The sequence below is a fragment of the Mustela lutreola genome, chromosome 7, assembly GCF_030435805.1.
Source record: "Mustela lutreola isolate mMusLut2 chromosome 7, mMusLut2.pri, whole genome shotgun sequence".
Taxonomy (NCBI): domain Eukaryota; kingdom Metazoa; phylum Chordata; class Mammalia; order Carnivora; family Mustelidae; genus Mustela; species Mustela lutreola.
The window spans coordinates 121,924,132-121,948,828 of record NC_081296.1 but is presented as its reverse complement, the minus strand read 5'-3'; the positions used below and the strand labels follow the sequence as shown (position 1 = coordinate 121,948,828).

At 43.3% G+C, this 24,697-nt stretch overlaps 1 protein-coding gene and 1 pseudogene across 1 annotated transcript in view; one reads left to right on the top strand and one right to left on the bottom strand.

The window, feature by feature from the left end:
- SUSD6 (sushi domain containing 6) overlaps positions 1–24,697 on the bottom strand; it is an 89,584-nt gene that overhangs the window by 49,821 nt on the left and 15,066 nt on the right. The gene's annotated exons all lie outside the window — the stretch shown is intronic.
- On the top strand, positions 7,121–7,182 carry LOC131837454 (U6 spliceosomal RNA; annotated as a pseudogene).

The window sequence follows — 24,697 nt, the reverse complement described above, 5'->3', positions numbered from 1 at the left end:
AGGGTACTTAGGAAAAGAGAGGGCAACAGGGCCTGGCACCTGACAGGCAGGAAACAAATGCTTGCCAAATTCATGAATACTGTGGGGAGGAGCCCATTTAGTACTGGGAAGAAAATGCATACAGATGAACTCCTGTTCTGTTTTAAAGAAACAACGGACTCCTCCCTTATTGTTTAAGCAGCTACCTGGGCCAAAGGACCAATTCCACCATGAAGCCTAAGACCAGATTAAGGGAAGAACAGATGGGGGTAATGACGATGGGAGCTCTACAAAGAAAAAAAGATGAACAGAGGGTAGTCAGTGGAGTGTTTACATGCAAGGCCAGGCCAAGAGTTAGTGCTTCAGAAGTAACACAGAGAAAAGGGAAGACCTACAACCCCAGGTATTGCTCAGAATGGGAGAACCCAGTTATTGTAGAGAAAGGGTTACCTATGTACATCTCTTCATTTTAAGAAGGGATCTGCTCTGAACACAGAATTTAAAAAATAAAACCTATCCTTGAATTGTGACTTTAGATTAAGTGAAAAGAAAAACACTTCAGAACAAATTAACTATTCATTACCCCTAGAGAAACACACAGACAAAAACTTGGAGGAGGAGGAGAAGGAGAAGAATCTATCTCACTTGAGTATTCCTTTGGTACCTTTCTTCTCCAGACAGAAAGTAGATGCTGGTTGGCAGGGGCTGGGGGAAGAAACAACAGTTAGTGTTTAGTAAGTACAGAGTTTCAAATTTGCCAGAAGAGCTCTGGAGATGGACGGATGGAGGTGATAGCTGTACAATAGTGTGAATGCACTTAATGCCACTGAACTACACACTTAAAACTGGTTAAGACGATCGATTTCATTTTATGTGTATTTTACCACAAAAAATTTTGGGGAAAAATTATGATTAAAGAGGAGCCTGGCCTCATGTTCAAAGTTGGCACTCATCCATCCTCACAAGGCATGGAACATTTAAACTTAGAGGTACAATGGGGAAAGGGTCCAGGGCTGCAAGTCAGTCCCCTCTCTGCCACCAAACAGCTGGCTGATCACAAAGGCTCCCTGGCTTCCATTTCCATATCTAAAAAAGGCTTGAAGGTCTCTCTCAGCCAGAGAATTCACCATAACATCCGAGCTTCTCTGCATAGAATACAACTCTGCCTGCCTCACCCTCTAAAATATGGGGTCAGGAGGAGTCATGGAAAATCTAGATTCATCCTGATATTCTTCCTTGGGACTGGTGCTGCTGCCCCAATAGCATGTGGTAAAGAGAGTCTCCATGAGCTAGAATGTCTGGCCCTCAAGGTCAGCATCTGGTCTCTCACACCTCTGTGAACTCGGAACATTAAAAGCTGGGTGACTGTGCTCTGCTAAACGTCATGAACAGTCATTTCCTTTCAGAACAATCCTCTATGAGGCCCCACGGCTCTGATTTTGGGGAAGCCACTTACCTCACCTCTGCCTCTATACCCTTGTCTATAAAATGGGGTTGTTGCTTGCTTTAACTATCTCCCTACTCTGTAGTGAGGCTCAAAAAGGACAAAATACAAAGGAAAGCTCTATAAACTGGCAAAACTCGGGTCCTTCTATATACAGTTTGGCCTAGGAGCCAAGACAGCAGAGACCTATCTATGGGCATTCTTTATCTGCCCATAAAAAATGATGATGCAAACATGACACGCTTCTGGAGTAAAGGACAACCTGTAACACAAGCCCAAAGTCCAAATGGTTTGCTTGCTTATTGTTGCCACAGATGCTTCCAGGTTAACCAAAGAGCCTGAAAAGATTAAAGGTATCCTGGTGATGAAGTCCATATGGAGGGGAGCGGATGAAGGGGGGGGTGCAAGGCGCCAGCTCTTGCTTTGTCCTCAGCCAGCCTCCTGCTCCCTCATCACTGGGAGTCACCTTCAAAAATGGCTCATAGCTTAGGGTAGCAGCAGCAGCAGGTGGGGCCAGCTATGAAACACCTAGGGCACCCTGCCCCTGAGACAGCTCAGGGCCCAGATCTCCTCAGCCCACGTGCCTGGCTGCCTCGGTCCTGCTGGAGAAACAGGGTCATGTAGCATTCTACTGAGCTCTCCTCTGCGGGGGCAAGAGTCCTGACTCTGTCAAACTCGGCTCCCAGGTACAAAGTAGGTTTCTCTCCAGTTCTGTGAGATCAGCCTCAGTCTACATGTAATTTTCAGGACAGATTATTTCCTAAACAATGACCCATCTCTCTGTTAGTTAAGAGAAGGAACTGGATGGGTAAAACCAACATAAGTCCTTTTCTTGCTTCAGACCTAGTCCAGAAAGGGGATGGTAGTAGTAGAGAATCTAGAACAAGAAAGTCTGTTCCTTTGATTAGTCATCTTCACCAACCCCAATGCTGCCATGTGATAGGAGAAGACAAAGAACAGTTTGTGAAATGTGACCAGAATTTAACCAGTTAATTACCTTTCAGAATGTAAAGATAAGAAGTCTTAACTCTGTGAGGATGTGATAAGTCTCCCAGAGGGTATGATAAGAGAAGTGGCTAACATGCCAGGAAGGCCTCCCTTACTGCTCCCTTTCTTCCCTTCCATGTCTCCTCCACTTCCCTCCTACTCAATCTGAAACAGCTTGGCCAAAGCAGCAAAAGATATCTAAACGTTAATCAGATCTTAATGCCTCCTACTCTTCCCTCCAAAATGAAAAAATGAAGTTACTTCTAGACATCTTCAGTTTCCTTTTTTCTCCCCTTGTGACTCCTTCCTCTGTATCTTCCCCTTTCTTTTGTACCACTAACATGCGAGGGCTTCAACAGACACAAAGTGTTCTACTGGACTTGGAGATCCTCAACAGCCAGAATGACGCCTTATCCATTTTCTTTTTATCTCCAGGTCCAAAGCCCAAAAGAAAAAGTCAAATTCTTGTTAAAATTCAGCTCCTAGAAATCCCAAAATAACCTTCAGCTTGCCTCATAAGCCACCTAAGTCAGAGTAGGGCAGGTGTTAAGAGTATTTATTTTTTTTTAATTGCTTTGATATTCTTTGTATCTTTGTCTGGTTTACCCAGAACTGCTCCCCACATCCTCCCGTTGTCACACTTTACCCCTACCATAGTCCTCAAGCTTCAGACAGCAGGGACAGCAGCAGAGACACTACCCCAGCCCCACACCTAAGCTTCTAAGTCTCCAATATCTCTTCTAGAACCTAACAGCAGGATGACTGCAGCATGGACCTAAATGCACAAGACAGCTCTAAGTCCCAGCTCCACCAATCAACAATGGACTGGCTTCAGGCAAGTCAATTATTCTTCCTGGTCCTCAAGGGGTGGGCCTGGATGATCCCCAAATGCCCTTTCAGTTCTAAGGAATCTGGAATGTCTTCTAGGGAATAGGAGGGGCCCAGAAATATTTCCTCTGAAAACACAAGTCAACAAAAGTTCTAACTGGAAGGAAGAAATGTTAAACCCATCCTCTTTGTTCTGCATGAGCAGTCCTCTACCCCTTCTTCTCCCAAGACCCATCTCAGCATCCACCTCCCTCTGCACTGCAGCAAACTCAGGGAACTCCACTTTCCCATTTAGAGCTTAATCAATCCATCAGCACCATTTGTATAGGCCATCCGTACACAGTGTTCCTAAAGTGCTTTCCAAAAATAATAAACATCTAACAAAAAACCCTTGCCTCTGTGCATGCGCATGCGCACACCACACAGATCACTGCAGAGCTGTAGGTCAAATAAGTAAACATCCAAGGTTCTCCCTATGACGTTCTAAAAATGTATCTTTTAAAGGAACTTCACATTCCCTCCCCCCAAATTATAATTATGTTGACTATACTAAGGCAATATTTGTATTCAGAGAGACCTAGGAGGTTTTCTAGTCTGAACATGTTGTAGGAAAGGATGAGGCACACAGCTTACATGTTTGATACATATATGTGTGTACACACACACACACACACACACACACTTATTACCTCATTAAATAGGTGTCATTACCCCCTTTTACAGATAAATGAAATCCAAGGGACCAAAGTCTATTCTTCTCCTGCTCTCCTACTGCAAAGGGCTTCCTGATCTTTTTTTTCCAAATACAAGGTCAAGTTTAGCCACTTCTCTTCTGAGAAAACTCATCAATTCAGCCCATAAGCACAGAAGGCCCTTCTGAACCCAAAGCATTACTCCCTGGACCATGAATGGGGCAACCAATCATGTCCCTCCCTAGGGCCTGCTCACGGTTACTTAACTGCTGTATGCTGCATTTACTGCAGGTAGTAAATTCTGGCAGAGACCACCAACTCTGCCTCTTTCTACACCCCAAAGTGCTCAACATTTACTTGTTCACTGAAGGGGGAAAAGAGATAAACCCAAAAGACATAATTTGTGTAGGAAATGCAAGAAAGCGAAGTTGCAGCAGACATAAAACAGGAGAGGAAAAGAGCATAAATCCTGAAGTTTTGGCCAGGTAGCAATACGTGCTAGGCAGAAGGGGCTGTAATTGGTTCCTAGACCCGAGAGATATATCTACGTGTCATCACATCCCTCTGCTTGGTTCCCATCAGAGCTGAGCTGAGCAGGCTTCAATACCCACTGGGCAAATAAAGTCTGGGAAGCTGATTTGCTAAATCTGACTTTTTAGGGCTCTGTGCTTGCAGTGACTACGCTGCAGTTCAGCAAATATTTACTGACTGTCTTCAGTGCAAGGCTTGGGTGATCACGGAGATGAAGTTCAGCACAGACATGAATTCCTTATTCTCAAGGAATTCACAACCTACGTGAGAGGAATTATATGTTTATCCATATAACACTGTGAAAGTGTTAGGAGGGTACAACAAAAGAGTTGTTTTTGTTTTTAAGTGCTCTGAGAATGTAGAGGAGACGGGAACAAAGACTTCTGAGTGGGATTAGCAGGAAGTGAAAGAGAAATGTTGAACTGGACCTTCAAAATCATGCACAGACCTAGTGGGCTCTCAGGATAGATTTGCATGCATAGTGCTAATTACAAAGAAAGAAAAAGAAATGGAGAAAAGCAATTCACCAAAAGGATGGCAGAGAGAAAGAAAAAAAAAGTGGTAATTTTGTCTGCGAGGCACCACTGAATGCTGTGTCTGGTAACAAGAAATAAATATCTATCTATATACCTTCAATCAAGATGTTTAGGTGCTAGGTTTTGGTTTCCAAAGTACTCAGAGCTATGCAGGAAACACCTCCTCCAGGTCAAAAATAGCAAACCCAAGAGAACTGGCTGATGCACTTATGTTTACTTTTTACCATCTCTGTGGATGGCTTCCCAAAAGCCTCCAAATGGGATGGTATAAACAGGTCTGTGTCACTTCCTGGTTCTCAGGCCTTCTGCTACATTCCCAGTCAGTCTGGGAAGGTTGCCTATTTAAAAATAAACTTTAAAAAACTCACCCAAAACCCCAACTCTAAACCACCCTTTCCTCTACTTCATTCAATTTCACTAAAATTAAAAGGGACTGAGCAAGAAATGAGACACAAATGACCACAAAGAATGAATTCTCAGCTCAAAACAAAAATATATGCTGAGTTCAGGGTCAGGAGATCTGGATTCTACTCATATTCTGCCTCTAACTGGAAAACTTGACCTTGAGCAAGCAAGACAATTCATCTTTCTGCACAATAGCTGTTTCAGCAAACCTAACTCCAATGCGGTTATCCAATCGTTCTGGACCTCAATTTCTTTATCTTTAAAATAGCACTAATAAAAGATACCTCATGGGTAAGTATTATACCAGGAAACACATATAAAGCATTTAACATAACACCTGGCACTTAATGAGTCATCGAACATGGTATGTATTCGAACTAGTACCACCTATCCCTAGTATTATCATTATTTTCTGAATATGTAAGGGTTGAGCTAGAAGACTACTACCTGAAGAGCTTCTCTGGCTCCAAAATCCTATGATTTTAAGTCACCATCTCCTTTTTTTTAAGGGGCTAAATAGAAAGGAAGGAAAATAAACTTGGCAAAACATGACAGTTACAAACACCTCCTCTCAGCATTTACAAATATGAGGATACAACTACGAAATCCATCAGTGAATAAAAGGCACACTACCCTCCCCAATGGAAACGTCTTCCCTATTCCTGCATTAAACCCACAGCATGTGGCAAGTTCACCCTTGACACACTGCCTCTACTCCCATGAACACCAAGGACAAGGCCCTCTGGGCCAGTACAATCTGACTTCACCCACCTCTCTATAACTGTCAGCAGCTCCTTAGACCAGCCCTGAAAGATAGCACAGTGGTCAATCCAATCCATTCATTTCTTTTTTAAGATTTTATTTATTTAGGGGTGCCTGGGTGGCTCAGTGGGTTAGGGCCTCTGCCTTCAGCTCAGGTCATGATCCCAGGGCCCTGGGATTGAGCCCCACATCGGGCTCTCTGCTCAGCATGGAGCCCGCTTTCCCTTCCTCTCTCTCTGCCTGCCTCTGCCTGCTTGTGATCTGTCTGTCAAATAAAATAAATAAAATCTTAAAAAAAAAAAAGATTTTATTTATTTATTTGACAGAGAGTGAGCACAAGCAGGGGGAGCAGCAGGCAGAGGGAGGAGCAGGCTCCCCACTGAGCAAGGAGCCCAACTCGGAATTTGATCCCAGGACCCTGGCAGTTGGAAGGCAGACACCCAACCAACTGAGCTACCCAGAAGCCCCCAATCCATTCATTTCTAATAATGACCAATCCCTCCACAAAGTGTTCCTGTTTTAAATTAAAAAGTGCCTTCTCCTTAATATAATATGAATGTTGCCAAAAGCCAAATGCCCTTTCCTAAAGTTACAGTGAAACCATAGCTATTCTACTTTATCAAAGCCACAGTGCTAGCTAAACTATAATTAAATTCAGATGAAATTAATAAACTTTTCCTCTTATTTATTCATTTGATGTCCATGATGTGCCAAATGCTGCAGAAGATGCCAAAAACTAATAGGATGGAATGAGTCAAAACAATAGTGGGTGGTGCTGAGGTTTTTGGCCTAAGTGATAGCGTAAATGGTGAAAGCTACCAAAGGAGAAAGAACCCAGGTGGACCAGCAGATTTTATTGAATAATGTAATCAAATGAGTTCAGGTTATTCTTGGGACGTATACCTGGAAGGATATTCAGGTAGAAAGGTCTAACAGGCAAATCAGAAATAAGTATGGTGCTCGCTTTGGCAGCACATATATTAAAATTAGAACAATCCAGAGAAGATTAGCATGGCCCGAAATAAGAAATGAGTATGAAGTTCTGCTGAGCACTTTGAGCTTGGAGTTTGCAGCCTATAAGCAATGGCTGAAACAGTGTACTATAGATGGACTCACCTAAGAGAGTTAGAGTGGGAAGAGAAGAAAGTCAAGGACAGAATCCTGGGAAGAGCAATAACTTTTTAAAGGAGCATGTCAAGGAAGGCGAGCCTATGAAAGACACTCCAAAAAGTACAAGGAAACCAGGCCTTGTGCATCAAAGATGTTGAGGGATGGACAGAGACAGTGAAGGTGAATATAGGGGGAGTTGACAGTGAAAGTCCAGTACAATGAAGACTGCTCTGGTCATAAGAACATTAATGACCTATCAAGGGCAGTTTCATCTGAGTGGTGAGGGTAGATCATACTGATCTTTTAACACGAATTCAAAGTGAGAAAGTGGCTACCATAAAGGCCAAAACTATTGGGGGCAAGGGATTGGAAAAGAAGGGAGAAGAAAGACTAGAGGGTGGCTAGAAAGCATTTGTATCTTATAAGCTGCACCTGCTCAGTTAACCCAAGGATTTTAGTTAAGATTCCTAAACTGCCCAGAGAGCTTGGAGAGTCGCTCTGAACTGACACTCCCACATGCTGTGGTTGGCCAAAGCTAGGGAGAAGATGGGGATGAGTATCAAAGAGCTGCCTGCTTCCTTAGTGTTCAACAGCAACAAAAAAGCCTCTCCATCCCATCACCCCTACCCCAAAACTGTTACATCTGTAAGATTCGTGAGTGAGAAGAAATGGTCAGCCTAGTAGCAGGGCCAGAAGTGACCTTTCCTGTGTCTCTCAGGCCTTAAGATTCTCCATAAGTATGGTCCCTCTTCCAGCCATTTTCCTCCTTTCTACTCAAATATCTACCTGAGTATTTTCCTCTGAGGTTCTGGTTCAGGCTCAGAATTCTAGAAGTATGTTCTTTACCTCCATCTCCTGAAGCTTAACAGCAATAGGTGAAATCAGGTATGCACTTAAGCCAAACAAGACACCATCTTCTGGCGCCAAGTGCTCTCCTCCATCTTGCGTAAATTCCAAGAAGCCTGTGAATCTATAACCAAACCATGACTCTTCCTGTCCTCTTCCTTGCAAATTACCCAAACTTCCTGTAAGCCATCAAGGTTGGACTGTGAGGCCCCAAGCAAAAAATAAGAAATAGGAACTTGCCTATTGTTCCTTCCCCTTTGATTAGTCCCACACCCTTGCCTCCACCTATACCTTCTACCAAGGCCTACAAGCTCCAGTTCTAGCTCCAATCACACTTCTGGTTCTCCAGCTGTGGGTCTCTAAATCAGGACCTGAGAAGAAAGGAATGTAATTCACAACAGATATTCCCTTAAATCTCTGAACACACACTCTAAAAGTAACCTCAAATTAGTCAAAGTTCAGGGAGAGATAACAAATGAAGAACTTCATAAAGTCCAGAATACATCCTGGAAGATGTTAAGAGGGAGTATGATAAACACAGCAGATGAGAAAGAAACACCATAAATTAATGAGGAAATCTGGTATTTCCCTCCAGACAAGGCATCTGGACTCATTCCTCAAAAATATCTTTCTTAAAGAACTTACTGGCTTCATTCAACACTTACATTGGCACCTACATATTCTAGATTCCATGAAAGGTACAAAGGTGGAGAAAAGCATATGCCCTACAAGAGATTACAGTCTACTGGGGGAGATAAGACATATATAGAAATAACCAAAATATGAGGTAGAAAGTGAAAACACATGGGTGATATATAGCCAAAATGCTGAAGACAAAACATATTAAGCTGGATCCCAGAAGAGGGAAATAAAACTGTAACTTTCTGGATCATTCATTGTGGGTTTTAGAGTTACACAAAAAGGACTTCAAATCCTGATTCTGCCTCTGGGTTCCTACAGATGCCAGGTATACTGCTCTAACTGCTGTGAGCCTCTGTTTTTGTCACATACACCATGGAGGTAACAATACCTGTTTCGTAGAATTCCAAAGAGTCCATGATTCACACGTTTCTGAAGAGTGTACTACAGTATCCAGAAAAGTCTGATTAGGTAAAGTGGAAGGGCACTGCACGTGGAGAGTTAATGTTCTTGCCTTCCCCACAGAAGGCTATCTGGGCCTAACTCATGCTCAGACAGCTGGGCCCCTGCTCTTTGTTCATCCACTGTGCCTATCAGTTCAGTCAGCTGCCCAGGTTAAATGGGAACATGGTCAGGAGGTGCAAGGAGGAGACTCAAAGTGTGTGCCTATGTGCATGTTCATGTTAGGATAACACCTGGAAGCACACACCCAGCCTTCTGGAGGAAGTGTAGCATTACAATACAGGTAAAATTACAGAATGTACCATATATAGCATGATACTGAACGATGCTATTTTTTTGGGACACAGGAGTCCAGTAACTGTGTGGCAAATTGACATGACCTGAATCTGGCTGAATTCTCAAAATCTGTCTCAATGGATCCATTTTTTGACAAGTGAACACAGGAGGAAAAAGACATCCAAGGTTAAAAACTGGTCTGAGGTTGACAATCTGAGGGACTTCTGCCTCCAGTCATGGTGGAGTAACAGGGACTAGATTTATTCTCTCTCCTTAAAGAACTAGAAAGCCAGATATAATATATTAAATAATAGTTTTCAGACATTCAACAACAGGCAGCAGAGGGCAGTGATCCTTGACTAAAAGGAAAGAAATGCACTGAACCCTACTAGTGCCCTACCACCAGGACACAGAGTAGAGAGGAGAAATCTGAAAGAGTTAAACAATCTCACTGCGTCTGAAAAAAGGAGTTGGGAATTTGAGGACACCAACGTGGCTAGCTTTACAGAGCAAAAAAACTGAAAAGAAGGCACAAAGAGAAAAAAAACCAGCGATCTGTAGAGATCCCCTTGAGCCTTTAGCTGAGTACTCATCTGTGCATATGTGTGAGGAAATTAGCAATGCTGGGGCAAGAATGAAAGGAAAGAAGTAGATGGCATAACCCCCAGAGTTCACACAGAGCCAGAAATATTTATGTTCCCACTGGCCAAAGTGGAAAAATCTCCTAATACACAGGGCATCAGATGCAATCTTCAGAAGGCTTTGGCCTTAGTAGTGGGACCATCCCCACCCTAGACTACAGGCTGTTCTGGCCCTACCCTAACAAAGCAAGAAAACAAGCCCTGAAAACAAAGAATCAAACAAATTCCAAGTAACTGAACTGCTTCTGACAACAAAGCCCAAAAGTATGGAAAGGAATACAAAAAGTTCTAGCACCCAGAAAAATAAAACTCACTATATCTAGGTTCGAATAAAAAAAATAACAGGAATGCAAATAGGAAGAAAAATATGATCATAACTAGAAGAATAATGAAACAATAGAAACAGGAATAAAACTGACCCAGTGACAGAATTACTGGACAAGGATGTTAAAATCTCTATTATAAATATACTCCATGTGTTCAAGAGAGAAGAGGAAGGCATGAGCATGATGAGGAAAGAAATGAAGAGATAGTAAAGACCCAAACTGAATTTCTAAAAGGAAAAATACAAGTATCTTAAGGGAAAATATATAGGATAGGATTAACAGATTAGACACTGTAGAAGAAAAAATTCATGAACTTGAAAACACAGCAAAAACTATCCAAAAGGATATACACAGAACATCAGTCAGCAGTGGGACAATATCAAGCGCCTTACATATACGTATATATGTTATATATACACATAATGTGTTTGTATGTGTATGTGTATGTGTGTGTGTACTGGGGGTGGAGTAGGTAGACACAAAAAAATTTTTCAAGAAATAATGGCAGAAAATCTTCCGAATTTGATGAAAACTATAAACCCACAGATTCAAGAGCTCATCAAACCCCAAGAAGGACAAAAAGAGAGCACAAGGCACACCGTAGTCAAAATGCTGAAAACGGGTGATAGAGAAAATGTTAAAAGCACCCACAATAGGTGGGGGGAAGGAGAGACATACTGTATTCAAAAGACCAAAGGGTTACAGTGGGCTTATTATTAGAAACAATGCAACCCAGGAGGCAATGGAGCATCATGTTGAAAGTCTTGGGGAAAGGCGACAGTCTGGCACTGGTTAAGGAAAAATTGACAAGAACTATGAAGCTCCCATCACTACTGCTTTTTGTGCTCTGAAGTAACATTTGTCATGGAGGCCTGTGTTGAGCATAAGATGGAGAGGGTATCCTGTGAAGAATAAAAAGAGGTAAAGGACCCTTTCTTAGGTTCACACAGAGGGGCACTTAACCATGTTTTTTGTATCTATATATTCAGAACATTTCAGTCTGTAGTTCTTTTGTAGTCTTATGTCAATATTGCTGAACACAATGGTAAAGAGATAAGAAAGGTCTATCTAAGGATTCACCCATAGCAAAAAAAAAAAAAAAAAAATCAAGTTAGAAGTAAAAAGTAAATCTCATTAAGGAATGAGTTAGCCTTACCAGCATCAGGCCTGAGTAGGTTCCCCTACCTTCAAGCATACATATCTGCTGGTTAATGTACCTGATTCAGATGAAATGTTTTTTCAGAATGAAAGAGTGCAGCTTGCACAGAAGTAGGTAAGTAGGTAAGAATATCTAAAGATATTAATGAGAATTACTCAATTCTTAGCCATGCAATCCAGCCCAGGTAGCAAAACCTCCTCATTAAGTACCCTGGGCTGGCACCACATTCTTCAGAGTCCATCCTGCAGCTCTGCATCCTGGAAGGACCATTAAGATGGCAATTTGTCTGTCCCATGCACTGGCTGCTCGGGTCTCCCCACTCAACTGTAAACAAAACTGTAAGTGCCCAGGAAGGCTGGGGCCCCCTCATCGGCCATATGCTTTCTTTGTAACCCTGAGACTAAAAACAACAACAACAACAAAAACCAAATCACACATAAAAAAACCCCAGCACAGGTACCCAAGAGCAACCTTCTTCCCCAAAATACTTTTTGCCTGAACTACAGGTTCTAAACCAGAGGCAATTTTATCCTCTCCCCTGGTATCTGACAATGGCTAGAATGATTTTAATTGCTATAACATCAGGGGAGGGGATGCTACTGAAATCTAGTAGGAAGAGGCTGGGAGGCCACTAAACACCCTATGATGTTTCACAAAGAATTAAAGAAAGCAAAGAATTCGTAACAAAGAATTATTTGGCCCCAAATGTCAATAGTGCTGCAGTTGAGAACCCTGGCATAAGTGAATGGCTGCTGAGCTACAGCAGATCCACCGGAGTGTCCCATGTTGTGTACAATTCCCTTACACTACTACTAGAAGGCCTGTTGTCCTAACACCTGACCCCAAAACAACATTGATCCTCCCATAGTCCCTAACTAGGGCTAGAGTCCCTTTGAGAGAAGAACTTGGGCTTTCAGGCATCTGGCTTTTAACTCCAGCTCTGCCACTAATTTTGAACATGTTACAAAACTTTTCTGGGCCCGTTTTCTCCTCAGTAAACTAGAGGGATTAGAAAAGATAATTTAAGAATTCCTCCAGTTCTAAAAGTTCTATTTTAAACACTAGTTTTGGCCTTATCTATTTACAGTAAGTCAAAGAGAAAGGGGAAAGATCCAGTCTTACTGTATGCACACCCACATCTGAAGGACAGAGGTTCTTATATTATGGAAACCAAACTGGGCCAAGGGGAGCTCCAGAAAAGCCAGGAACTCAGGCAGGAGGAAGGGACATGAGAAAGGGCTTTGTAAACACTGGCTGAAAGGCCAGGCCAGGCTCTCAGGTTTAAAATATGAAAGTCCTTTACTAGTCTCCCTCCTGCCCTCCCCAGGTCAATCTTTAATCAGTTTTAAGAGGAGGAGGAGGAGGAAGAAGGAGGCTTACTGTTCTTACTATTCAAACTATGGATCATTGAACAGCAGCACCAGCAATCAGCTGGGAGCTTATTACAAACTTGCATGGAATCCCTGATCTCCTGAATCATAATCTGCATCATAATAAAATTCCACCGGTGAATCCTATGTTTGTTAAAGTTTGAGAAGTCCTGCCCTTCTGTTCTCTGCACTGTCATGACTTCACTTGGTAAAGATGACTTTACGACTCTGTCTGCATTCCCCCCTAATCCCACCTCCTGGCATAGCTTGTGCACATGTACACACACACACACACACACACACACACACACACACAGGAGCACATACGAATGTGCATGCACACACCCCAGTTCAAAACCTCCAAACCCAGAGTCATCAAGAGTGACGAGAAAGGTTACTTACTTTCTCTTTGGCTCTTTCCTGTGTCCTCACAAGGCCAGAAAAAAGGCAAGACTTAAAACACAAGCAAAATTAGAGCTTTTGTAAGTGATTCAGCCCACCCCCGCTGTTCAAAGATTCCCTGGGAGGAGGAATAGAAAATGGAGTGGTGAACCCAAAGGTACAAACTCTGATGGGAAGAGTCTCATCATTAACATCCAGACAGAGACCAACAGGGGTCCAAAGTTTCATTTCTGAAGTTTGGTTTTTGCTTTTTTTGCTTTTTTCTTTTTGCTGCTGCTGTCTTACATCACATCAAGATTCTTGGGGGCTCAGGCTAAAGGGCAAGGCACACACACAGAGTAAACAAAACCGCAGCAAGGGTTCTCCTAGCAGAGTGGTGGGGGAGCAGCAGTGGAACAAAAGCAAGACAGAAATGAAGAGTAGCATTACAGAGCACTGGAACAGAAGAGAAAATGTGGGGAGAAAGGGGTCTGGACTCTGCTGAGTAGTCTGTGCAGTGAAGGAGATTAGGTTGCTGCTCACCCCTCACCCTACCCACTGTCACCAGCAGCAGATGGCCCAGCCCCAGACACCTGGCAGGAAAAGTAATCTGCGGGTGCCAGGCTGCCCCTCCCTCACGGCTGCAGATGGGGAAGAGCAGGGCAAAGTCCAGATTCTTCCCAGGTCTAAGCAACACCTAGAAAGAGCACCCCCAGGGCGGGGTGGCAACGTCACTCCACACTTTAGCACACTGAGTTGAACCTTGAAAACAATTCTCAGCATTATCCAAAGTTCTCCTGCACCCACATATAGCTCATCAGAAAGAGGGCTTGCTTGGTAAGGCGAGGAAAACCCAGAACAACTCCGAGAGCACTGGGTGTGGTGGCCCAGGAGGGGTCATTCGCGGGCATATACCACATTCCAGACACAGCACCGGCCAACTGGGGGTACAGTGGTGACAGCAGACAGTCTCTGTCCTCAGGAAGCACAAGTTAACAGACATTAACACAGTGGAATAAGTGCTGAGCACTGAGTGATACAGCAGCACAGAGCAGGGGCACCCCATCAGCACGAGGGCAAGGAGTGATCTAAATGGACACTGACTGTAAGAAGAGGCATTCCAGGGAGAGGAGCAGCCTGTGCAAAAAGCCTGGAGGCAAAAGAGAACTGGAAAGAGCAAGTTTTTCTGCCTTTTTAGCCTCTGGTCACCCTGACCACAAGCAGACTCAGGGATCTGTGTGGGGATCGTTAACACATTACTGTCTAAAGGAACTTTGGGTCTTGGGTCATCTTGTAAAGTCCAATCTACCCATTTTAGAGGGGAACAAAGGTCCAGAAAGGGGCCATGACTTGCCCAAGGACATGGCTTGCTGGTGGCTGAACCAGAACTCAGTTTTCCCACCTCTTCACTAAACAGAGTTCCCTCAAATATCCCCCAATCAGAATCTAACCACTGAGCTCCCTCAGACCTAGTGCCAGCCCCAGCCCTGTTCTCGACTGTGCTCTGTCCATTCGGAGAACCCAAGAATGGGCTCATGTCCAGGCCTCTGCCTGACAAGGAAGTTCAGCATAGCATTAACCTCCAGGAACTCCAAGGGGGTAGAAGCAACTCATGAAAAAGCAAGAGTGGCCACCCGCCACTGCCAGAAAGAGACAGAAGGCACACACACACCAATAATCAAGGTAGGCTATAGCTTTTTTGTTTTTTGTGTTTTGTGTTTTTTTGAAGGAAGGTTTAGGAAAAATGCCTCCCCCCTTGGAAATAAGGAAGAGTTGTTTGGAAAAGTGGAGGGGACTATCAGTCAACACAGAAACAGGAGATGAGTCTGAGTGACTGCCAAACCAGGCAAGCTTAATTAAGACTGTCCTACCTTTAACGTCCCTCCTCTGGCTGATGACACTAAAGGAGCTGTGAGAAGCAGTCATTTCAGAAAAGCTAAAGGACTCTATTGGCTTAGCCTTGGGGAATGCACCAGCAGACAGGGGGCCAAGCCACTGGAACTTCAGGGCACATCTGACCTTAGTGTCATCTCAGTATCTGCCTTCAATAGCACAGTGCTCTATGAAGGTCACCCAGCCTCCAGCCTGCCATCCACCCACTCTGCATCAGTGTGTGCCGCATGGAAGTACTCATTAGCTTTTCTAGTGTAACCATCCACAGAATCCGAATGGAAGGCACAGTAACTTATTTGCAAAACAGAATTCCTCTTCTTCTCATAACAAAACAAAGGTGCATGCCAACAACCAGCTAGCTGGTAGAAACTGTGGAAAAGGGCTAAGGGGCACTTAGTTAAGCCCATTTACTAAACTTCATCTAGATGCCCGGAAAACCTCTACTCCAAGGCGTTAAAACATCAGTATGATGAAAACATCCTCAACATCAGAACTCTTTCCTGTCCTAAATGCCCTTGGATACTGCCTCTGACCTCACATCCAAGTACAGTCCCGGGCTTGAGTGCCAGTGCCAACCCAGGACCCCACACAAGGATACTCAGGGCAAAGAAGTGGCCTGCCAGAAAAACTGACTTACTCAGGGGCTGAAAAGCAATGTTTTCGTCTAATATAACAAAGGGACCATAATGGGGACCTTGCATCCTAAATCCCTTAGTACCTGCCACAAGGAGCCTCTGAGAGGAGGGCTTTCTATGCATGTGTGTGTGCATGCCCATGCGCTTGGTGTACTGGGGGATAACACTGTAGCCAGACTTCCTTTTCTTTCACCCAAACAGCAACCCTTAAGAACTTGCCTTCCTGAAAGACAAATGCAGTTCATTTCCAAACATCACTGAGAGAACTTCTTGTTTTCTCTCTCTGCTTTTTAAAACAGATGAATGTTCCCCTAGGGAAAAAGCAGCTGTAAATACAGGAGAGGATAGAAAAAGAATCCTGCTATGAGTTCCAGAGGAACCATTTATACCATTGTAAAAAGCGTTCTCAAAAACAAAAACAAAAACAAAAAAAACACCCAATCCAAATAGAAAACAAACAACTTTGTTCAAAGTATTTCTCTAAAGTATAACCTTTGGGCGGATGATTTCTCTGTACTCCAAAGCTGTTTCTTCCTCCACCAATGCCATAACCTTCACATATAAAATGGGTTAGTGATTTTCTTCCCAGGATCTTGGAAAGAACTAGCTCACAATTCAGTGTATCCACTCTTAAGAGCCTATCATCATCACCATCATCATCATCACTGTCATCATCAAAGGGCTAAACTTAGTTTCCAAACTGCTAGAGAAATTTAAGCAAATGTAAGCCATTGTTTTTAGGCATACCGAGACCACAGTATTTACTAGCTGAGAACAGGATAAGAAGGAATAAATCTGAAACAGGCATCCTGGCTTCTGCACTTATTACTTTCCAAAAAGAATAGCATTTTTCAAAGGCTCAGAATTCTGGGAAATCACCCACTGGCTTATTATATCCCTCCACCCAACAGTAATGAGGCTGTCACCTTGAAACCCATTTGCCAAAAATAAAAGCTCTAAAGAGGTGTTTCAGAGAAAGTTTGTGAGAAGAAAATTCAAACTCGTTTTATTTTCATACAAGCTACAATTAAATGGCTTTGCCTTTGCAACCGCACTTCCTACCTCGAATTCCAGTAAGTTTAGATGTGTCCCATAGACTTAAACTGGATTGCAGGGCATTCAACTGGCTAAAACTGGTCCCAGCCCACAGCCATATTAGTAACTAACTGTTTCAGAGTCCTAGGTGGGTCTGAGAAATAAAAGGGGGATTGAGAAGAGAGAAAGCACGATGCTTAAAATTCTGACAAAGGCAGAAAAGGAAAACACTGCCTTTAATTTCATGTAACATTCTATTGTCAGAAGGACAACTGCAACATAAGCTATAAGCCCCATCAGTGACAAAGCAAAGCAAAGAAAATGCTTACTTATACTTACAGGATACATTCATACTCCTCCAAATTTCCCAGAGAAATCAATACATGTGTCATTAACACAAATATATCAAATCCCGAGTCCAACAGGTCTGTTCACTGTTGCCCCTCACCGTCTGTCTTCTTAAGCCATAAGCTTTCCTATAGTCAGGTCCCTTTCATCCTCCTTTTGGGAAGATACAACACACAGGCAATCTGGCCTCACAACTCCCCAAGAACCCTAGTAACCTTCTAGTATGAGCACATTTTCCATGTGAACCAGGATTTCAAGTGAATCTCAGAATGAGACAAACTCTTGGGGGACAAGCCTGACCCTACCAGGTCTTGGTTTCCAGAGCCCTAGACCTACTGGATGGTCTTTGAGCCTCCAATCCCTATTCTGCTCCAGAACCTGTAGAATTCTCAAAGCACTGTCAGATCACCTTTCACCTCTAATGGTGTCTAAAGGTAGACACCTCTAGTGTCTACCCCATGCAGCATCATTTCCTGTCAGTCCTTCATCTACAGCTTGCAAAAAGCACAGGAGGCACAGGCCCCACCCCACCTGAAACCTTCAGGATAGCTAGGGAGGCTGCAAACACAGACAGCAAACAATCAGGGCACACAGGAAGGCAGGAGTATCTATTTCAGTATTCCATGTGGGTGCAATAAGATGCTAAATCCCAAGGTATGAATAACTAGAAAATAAGGAAGAACAAGCAGTAGCTACTTGTAAGAACAAAATAATGAAAACAAACAAAAACCAGGAAGGGTCTGAACCAAGATAGTCAAAGAGGACCTCAAGAGGAAGGAAGGAAGGGAGAGGCGCCTGGGTGGCTCAGTCCATTAAGCATCCAACTTCTGACTTCAGCTCAGGTCAAGAGCTCAGGATCATGAGATGGAGCCCTGAGCCCCACGTGGGGCTCTACACTCAGCAGGGAGTCTGTTTTTCTCCTTCTGCCTCTCCTGCACAGGTGTACTCTCTCTAAAAATAAATAAATCTTAAACAAAAAAGAGAGAGAAAGAGAAAGAGAGAGAGAGGAACAAAGAGAAAAAGAAAGAAAAAAGGTAAGGAGATGTGACCTGAAAAGTTGGAGAGCTGAATACAAGTATGGAGAAAGAAGGAATTTCTCAGCCTGAAAGGCTGAAGTAAGCAATATATAAATTGGGGGGTGGAGGAGGAGGTGGGGAAAGGAGAGGGAAAGAGGCCCAGAATCAGGGAAAAACAGGAAGAAAAAAACCCTGTTTAAGATCCTCCAGGGCATGGGACAATTCTTAGAGCATTCCTAGATCTATCCCTCGCAGACTCATTATTCCACAGTGTTACGTATACTCAGCTGAATACTTCTAGTAAAGCCAGTTTGTATAGCCATGAAAAACAGGCAGAGAGATTCTGCTTTGATGAGTGGGTAGTGGGAGCCAATGAAAGTAACTGCTTGAGCAGGAAACATGACCTAAGCCAAATGAACAAGTACTTAATAAAAGCCTACTATGTGAGGGGCACCAGAACACTGACTCCTTGCCCTGAAAGGGCACTGTCACCATGGAAAGAGATGGTTAATACCACCTCCCACACACAGAGCTTCATTCTCTCACCTAATCTCACGACAAAAGAACAATGTTCATGGGAGATGAACCTGGCCCAAGAGACTAAAGCAGCCTAAAAGGTCAGACAGGATGAGGGGGTCTGGTCAGGATGGTGGTGACAAAGACCTACAGAAAAAAGAATGGCAGGGGCTGGTTACTTACTAGAAAGGAAGGGATCGGAGAGGGGAATCATGATGATAAGAAGTCAGAGCCAGGAAGGAAGACTTAGGTTTCAATTCCCAGATGGTGACATTATTTCAAGCCATGCTTTCACCCTCCTCCTGACCACCAAATGCTAAGGTCAATCAGCTCAGCTATTCTCCTATTTCTGGGAATGGGGATTACACATTCTATCCTTCCCATCTGCCCACAGTCTTTTAAACTAGTTGTGATTTCCTGTAATTCCCATTTACAAGGAGGTGAAGGGGATCAATAAGGAAAGGAGTTAAGTCCTTTATCCATCACAATGGTGATAAATATATCTCAACAGTCAGGCACTAAAATTTTACTGGCAGCTCTTCTTCTGGGAAGAGGAGAAAAGGAGGAGGAAGTCTAGTGTTTAAGAAGCTCTAAAAGAAAAGAAAAAAAAAAGCCCTGGGGCAGTGTTCTCTTTACCCAACTGAGTTCTCCTCCTAGGGGAACTCAAGTGTAAAACACATCTTTCTACCTGCATTTAGTGAGAGACAGGGATGAGACAGAAGCATTTGCCCTGAAGGCCAAAATTAGTTCCTACAAAGGAAAGAGGCCCAAGAACCCTCAGCACCTAGCTATGTGAAAAATGAGCATAAGATCAGGAGAGCAGAATCAACATAAACCAGGCCACAAACGCCTGAACACACGGCACTCTGGAAACAAGGACCTGGACTTCCACATAACTGCTCTGAAGGGGAGAGGACACTTGGGGATGAGGGTGCGGCCAAGTGCTTGCCCCAAAGTGGGGCTGCCTACTGTAAGGATGAGCCAGGGGAGGGCCACCTTGGCTCCCAGAAATGTGGCCCTTCTCCCCAAGACTCTGCTGGCCATTCTGCCATCCCTAGATATCCTAGATAGAAGCAGCATAGTTAAACAGGTAAACAACGGTGAGAGGAGGAAGGGAAATCACAGGTGATTTTCTCCTTCCATGACTGCTAGACCAGCACTTCATGAACTTTCTTCAAGAAACAAGTACAGGGACGCCTGGGTGGCTCAGTTGGTTAAGCGGCTGCCTTCGGCTCAAGTCATGATCCCAGTGTCCCAGGATTGAGTCCCACATCGGGCTCCATGCTCAGCGGGGAGCCTGCTTCTCCCTCTGCCTGCCACTCTGTCTGCCTGTGCACTCGCGCGCTCTCTCTCTCTCTGACAAATAAATAAAAATAAAAATAAATTTAAAAAAATAAACAAGTACAGCTTGGGGCGCCTGGGTGGTTCAGTGGGTTAAGCCTCTGCCTTCAGCTCAGGTCATGATCGCAGGGTCCTGGGATGGAGCCCCGCATCGGGCTCTCTGCTCAGCAGGGAGCCTGCTTCCTCCTCTCTCTCTCTGCCTACTTCTGATCTCTGTCAAATAAATAAATAAAATCTTAAAAAAAAAAAAAAGAAACAAGTACAACTTGAGATTTCTCAATTTTTTAAAAAACAAGTAAGTTAACAGAGGAAATCTGAGATGTGTACTTTACAAAGGAAAAATGCAATCTAGTCCTCTTTCCTATTAAACAAGAATAAAGGGGTAAAGTGCAAACTGAATGAAGAACACTTGTTGGTTAAAGCAACTTGGTGGATTCTCTGACATTTTCTAAACAAGCACTTCCCTCCCACCCGTACCAGATTCTGACAGCTTGAGCACAGTCATGCTTCACACAGGGACCTCAAACAACTAAAATAAAACTAGGGTGTGACCTGAGAAGATCTGTTATGGCAAAGCGTTTTCCCAGTGTTCTGTTTAGGCTTCTTATGGATGGCAAAAGGCCTTTTTATAAGCCTGTGGCCTGGCTGTGTCAATGGGGACAGGGATGTTTTGTCAATCTGAAATAACAGTTTCTATAGCTACGTCGAGGGGTGGGGGTTGGTCAGACTCCCAGTGACATGGACACTCAGAACTGTAATAATAGCATCACTATTATTAACTGGTACTTGACTGCTTAAGCATTGTGCACGGATCTAAGCATTTTCTATCTAATATTTGATTTAATCCTCACAACAACCTTAAAAGGTAGGTATTATGACTATCTCCATTTTTAGACAAGACATAGAGAAGATAAATAACTTGCCCAAGGTCATTACGGTTAGCAATTCATGACACCAAGATTACAAACTAAGCAGTCTCATCCCAAAGCACAGGAGTTCACATTTATTCCATATTAGATTAATGTAATTCATTTTAAATGTTAAAATGATCCTGGATGTATTATGGAATAGGAGGCAAAATTCCCACTCATTATAAAAGAAAACAGGAAGCCTTGAAGACTGTTCAATGCTGCAGCTGGCAGCTCTATAGCCTCTCAAGGTGGTCTTAGATTTGGCCTCGAAGCTCTACTTCAGAACCTGAGCAGAAGGACGAGTTTTACATATGAATGCCAGGACCCCACCCACAAAGGAGCCGACTCCCAACATGCAAGGTGGGTCAGGTGATTCTAATTAAGCACACTTTGAGAAACATGGCATCGGGGCATTCTAGAAACTTCTGAAGCTGCTGCAAATTTGGGAACTAGGTCATTAGTTGTTGAAGGCTAATTCCCCTGAACTGCTAATGAGACAGGCACCCACCGCACGTTAAAAAAGCCGTTTAAAGAGTGGAGTGGACTGCAACAGGAATTCTGAGACATTAACTCCCAGAGCTCCCTTTATAGACTTGCATCTAATGGAGAGATTGTCCTCTCCACAATGTGCATATATGTTTGTTCCCAATCTTCCACAGCTGAGATAAACTGGCCTGAAGATGCCTCAAAAATGAGCTTGATTTCTCTGGAAAATAATGGCCAAAGATGGATACAGTGCGTCTTAGTGATCAAATTCAGGTATCTTCAATAGAAACTTCAACAGAAAAAGGCTGAGAGGGGAAGAATTTTTTTTTATTTTTTTTTAATGTTTGTTCTTTAAAAGTCCCTACACAAAGCATGTTGCCTAGGTCTTTGCACTCATTTGTAAACTATTGAATAAAGATATACAGGCGTTAGGGTTGGCCTCTCTGTGTTTTAATCTGTCAGTTAAATGCCCATCCAAATATGTGAGCTACCAATTTTGTCCTTTCTCCTTAGCTTATATTATCTTTTTCAATTGCATTACTATACAAGATCCACGGCTCCAAGTTCAGAACGGTTCAGTAATTTAATTAAGTTGTATAGAAATGCTAATGATTTTTTGGGCACCAGGCTGACCTCACCCTGTTCCATTCTAGTCTCTGAGGGTTAAGCCCTGGCTATGGCCTCCCCCTGGGGTGGGAAGCCCTGTCTTCCTGGATTTCTTCAGGGTCTGACCAGAAGCTGGTTCTGCTACTTACAAGCCATGCCATCCTAGAAAGTTTTTTTTTTTTTTAATCCAATTTGGCCTTAATTCTCACAACTATAAAATGGGTATAAGCAACCTACTTCAAAGTAGCTGTGAAGATCAAATAAGCTAATACAAACGAAGCACTTAGAACAGTGCCCATGTAAAAAGCACTCTATACACCTTACCTTTTATTATGAGTCTACCTTGTAATATTAAGAAAGTTTTACATGAATCTAGGTATATATGTATATACATACATATACGTGTTTGTGTATGTACATCTATATATATATATATATACATATATATATATATATAAATCTCAATTGATTATTGCTACAATTACTCCTCACAATAATGATTTAAGTCAGACAAGACTGCAAGTGTATGAGCATTTCCTACTATAAGGAAGAACTAGCTTGATCCCAAATGGGAGTTCATTACTCATTATCCCCCTAGATTTGCAGCTGGAGACCTGTCTCAGTCATCTTTGTACTCTACCCCCATACATACTAGCACGAATCAAAAAATCAATGGTGAACTGGACTGAATGTAGGGTTTGGCCATGCTATCAACAGAGCCATCTTAGCCTTACGATAAGGGCTAGGGAACAAATCAGAATCACTATTCTAGGGAATTCCTGGCTACCCTAAACACAGAGACAAGAGGGCTACCTTTCCCAGTCCTGATTCCAACTCAACTTTGAGAAGAAAAGCAGCAACTATAGAATAAGGAGCAGCCAGAGGTCACTTAGAGGTAAATGGCAGAAGTGTCCTGCACAACCTGTGAGTCAGCAGGGAACCAGGATAATAGTACTGGGCATTAATTATCCAGCCCCTCCTGCTGGGCCAAAGGGAGATCTATAAATGTGGCATCTCAAAGCAGATAATGCTGTCTTCCCTAAATGAAATGGGAATTGCCTTTCAGTGGAGTATAGGACAGTCTATAAATACCATGGATTAAAAGGTTTCCTGTGGGGCCAACTGCCACCTGCCTAAATGCAGAGACTACCCTAAACAAACCCCCCAGTTTCCCTGAGGGAAAAGCTGCCATCATCCAACAGTATAGACCCCCCACCAAGTGATACCTTAACCGTTTTCTTTCCACTTCAGTTTATTTTTGCTCCCTGACCCCTCCTTCCCAGACCTTCCCTGAGGACCACCCACTCCCGTGTACCCCACCACTGCAGCCCCCACCTGGCCCTGACCTCCTCTCTGGGGATTTGTTCTCTGTCTCCCTCACCACCTCATCCTCCACCCTAACTTCCTAACCCACATATATTACATCTGCCCTGAAAAACACAGGCTTTGTTATCACTCCAACCTTGGTTCTACCCCCAACAGAGTAATTTACAGTCCTTAACTTCCGAGAGCTTTTCTGATCTGGGACGTAAAGACAAGCCCACCAGACTACAGCACCTAGCACAGCACCTAGCAACGAACCTGGCGCACAGCAGGCACTCAGTACTTCCTGCCTTGTCCGACTCCACATTTTTCTTCTTTCCTTTCTGGGTCTCGTACTCTGTCACTGTTCCCAGGTATCATATGTGCTACATCCAAATGTCTTAACCCAAAGGAGGGACTCAAATGATGAACATTTTAGTCACCAAGGTTATCCATGTAGCAGGTACATTCTGGGACAAGATCCCATCAGCAACCTTCAAATTACACTAGAGAGAAGACTGGTTACCTTATACCTCCCCACCATCAATGGCCCATTTGGTGAAGAAAGTAACCAGAGGGGAAAGACACAGAGCTGAGGGTCACTTACGGCCAGAAGCAAAGTATAAATAAAGACTTCTGTTGAACACAGAGCTACCCTACGACCCAGCAATTGCATTACTGGGTATCTATCCCAAAGGTACAAATGTAGTGATTCGAAGGGGCACCATAGCCAAACTATGGAAAGAGTCCAGATGTCCGTCGACAGATGAATGGATAAAGAAGATGTGGTGTATGTATTTGTGTGCATGTATTATACACACATACATACACAATAGAATAGTACTCAGTCATCAGAAAAAATGGTAACTTGCCATTTGCAATGACATGGATGGAACTAGAGGGTATTACGCTAAGCAAAGTAAGTCAATCAGAGAAAGATAATTATCAAGTGATTTCACTCATATGTGAAATTTAACAAACAAAACAGAGGACCATAGGGGAAGAGAGGAAAAAATAAAACAAGATGAAATCAGAGAGGGAGACAATAAGAGACTTAATTTTTTTAAAAGATTTTATTTATTTATTTGACAGACAGAGAAGGGGGAAGCAGGCTCCCCATCGAACAGAGAGCCCGATGCAGGGCTGGGATCCAGGACCTGGGATCATGACCTGAGTCGAAGGTGGAGGCTTTAACCTACTGAGCCACCCAGGTGCCCCAAGAGACTTTTTAAAA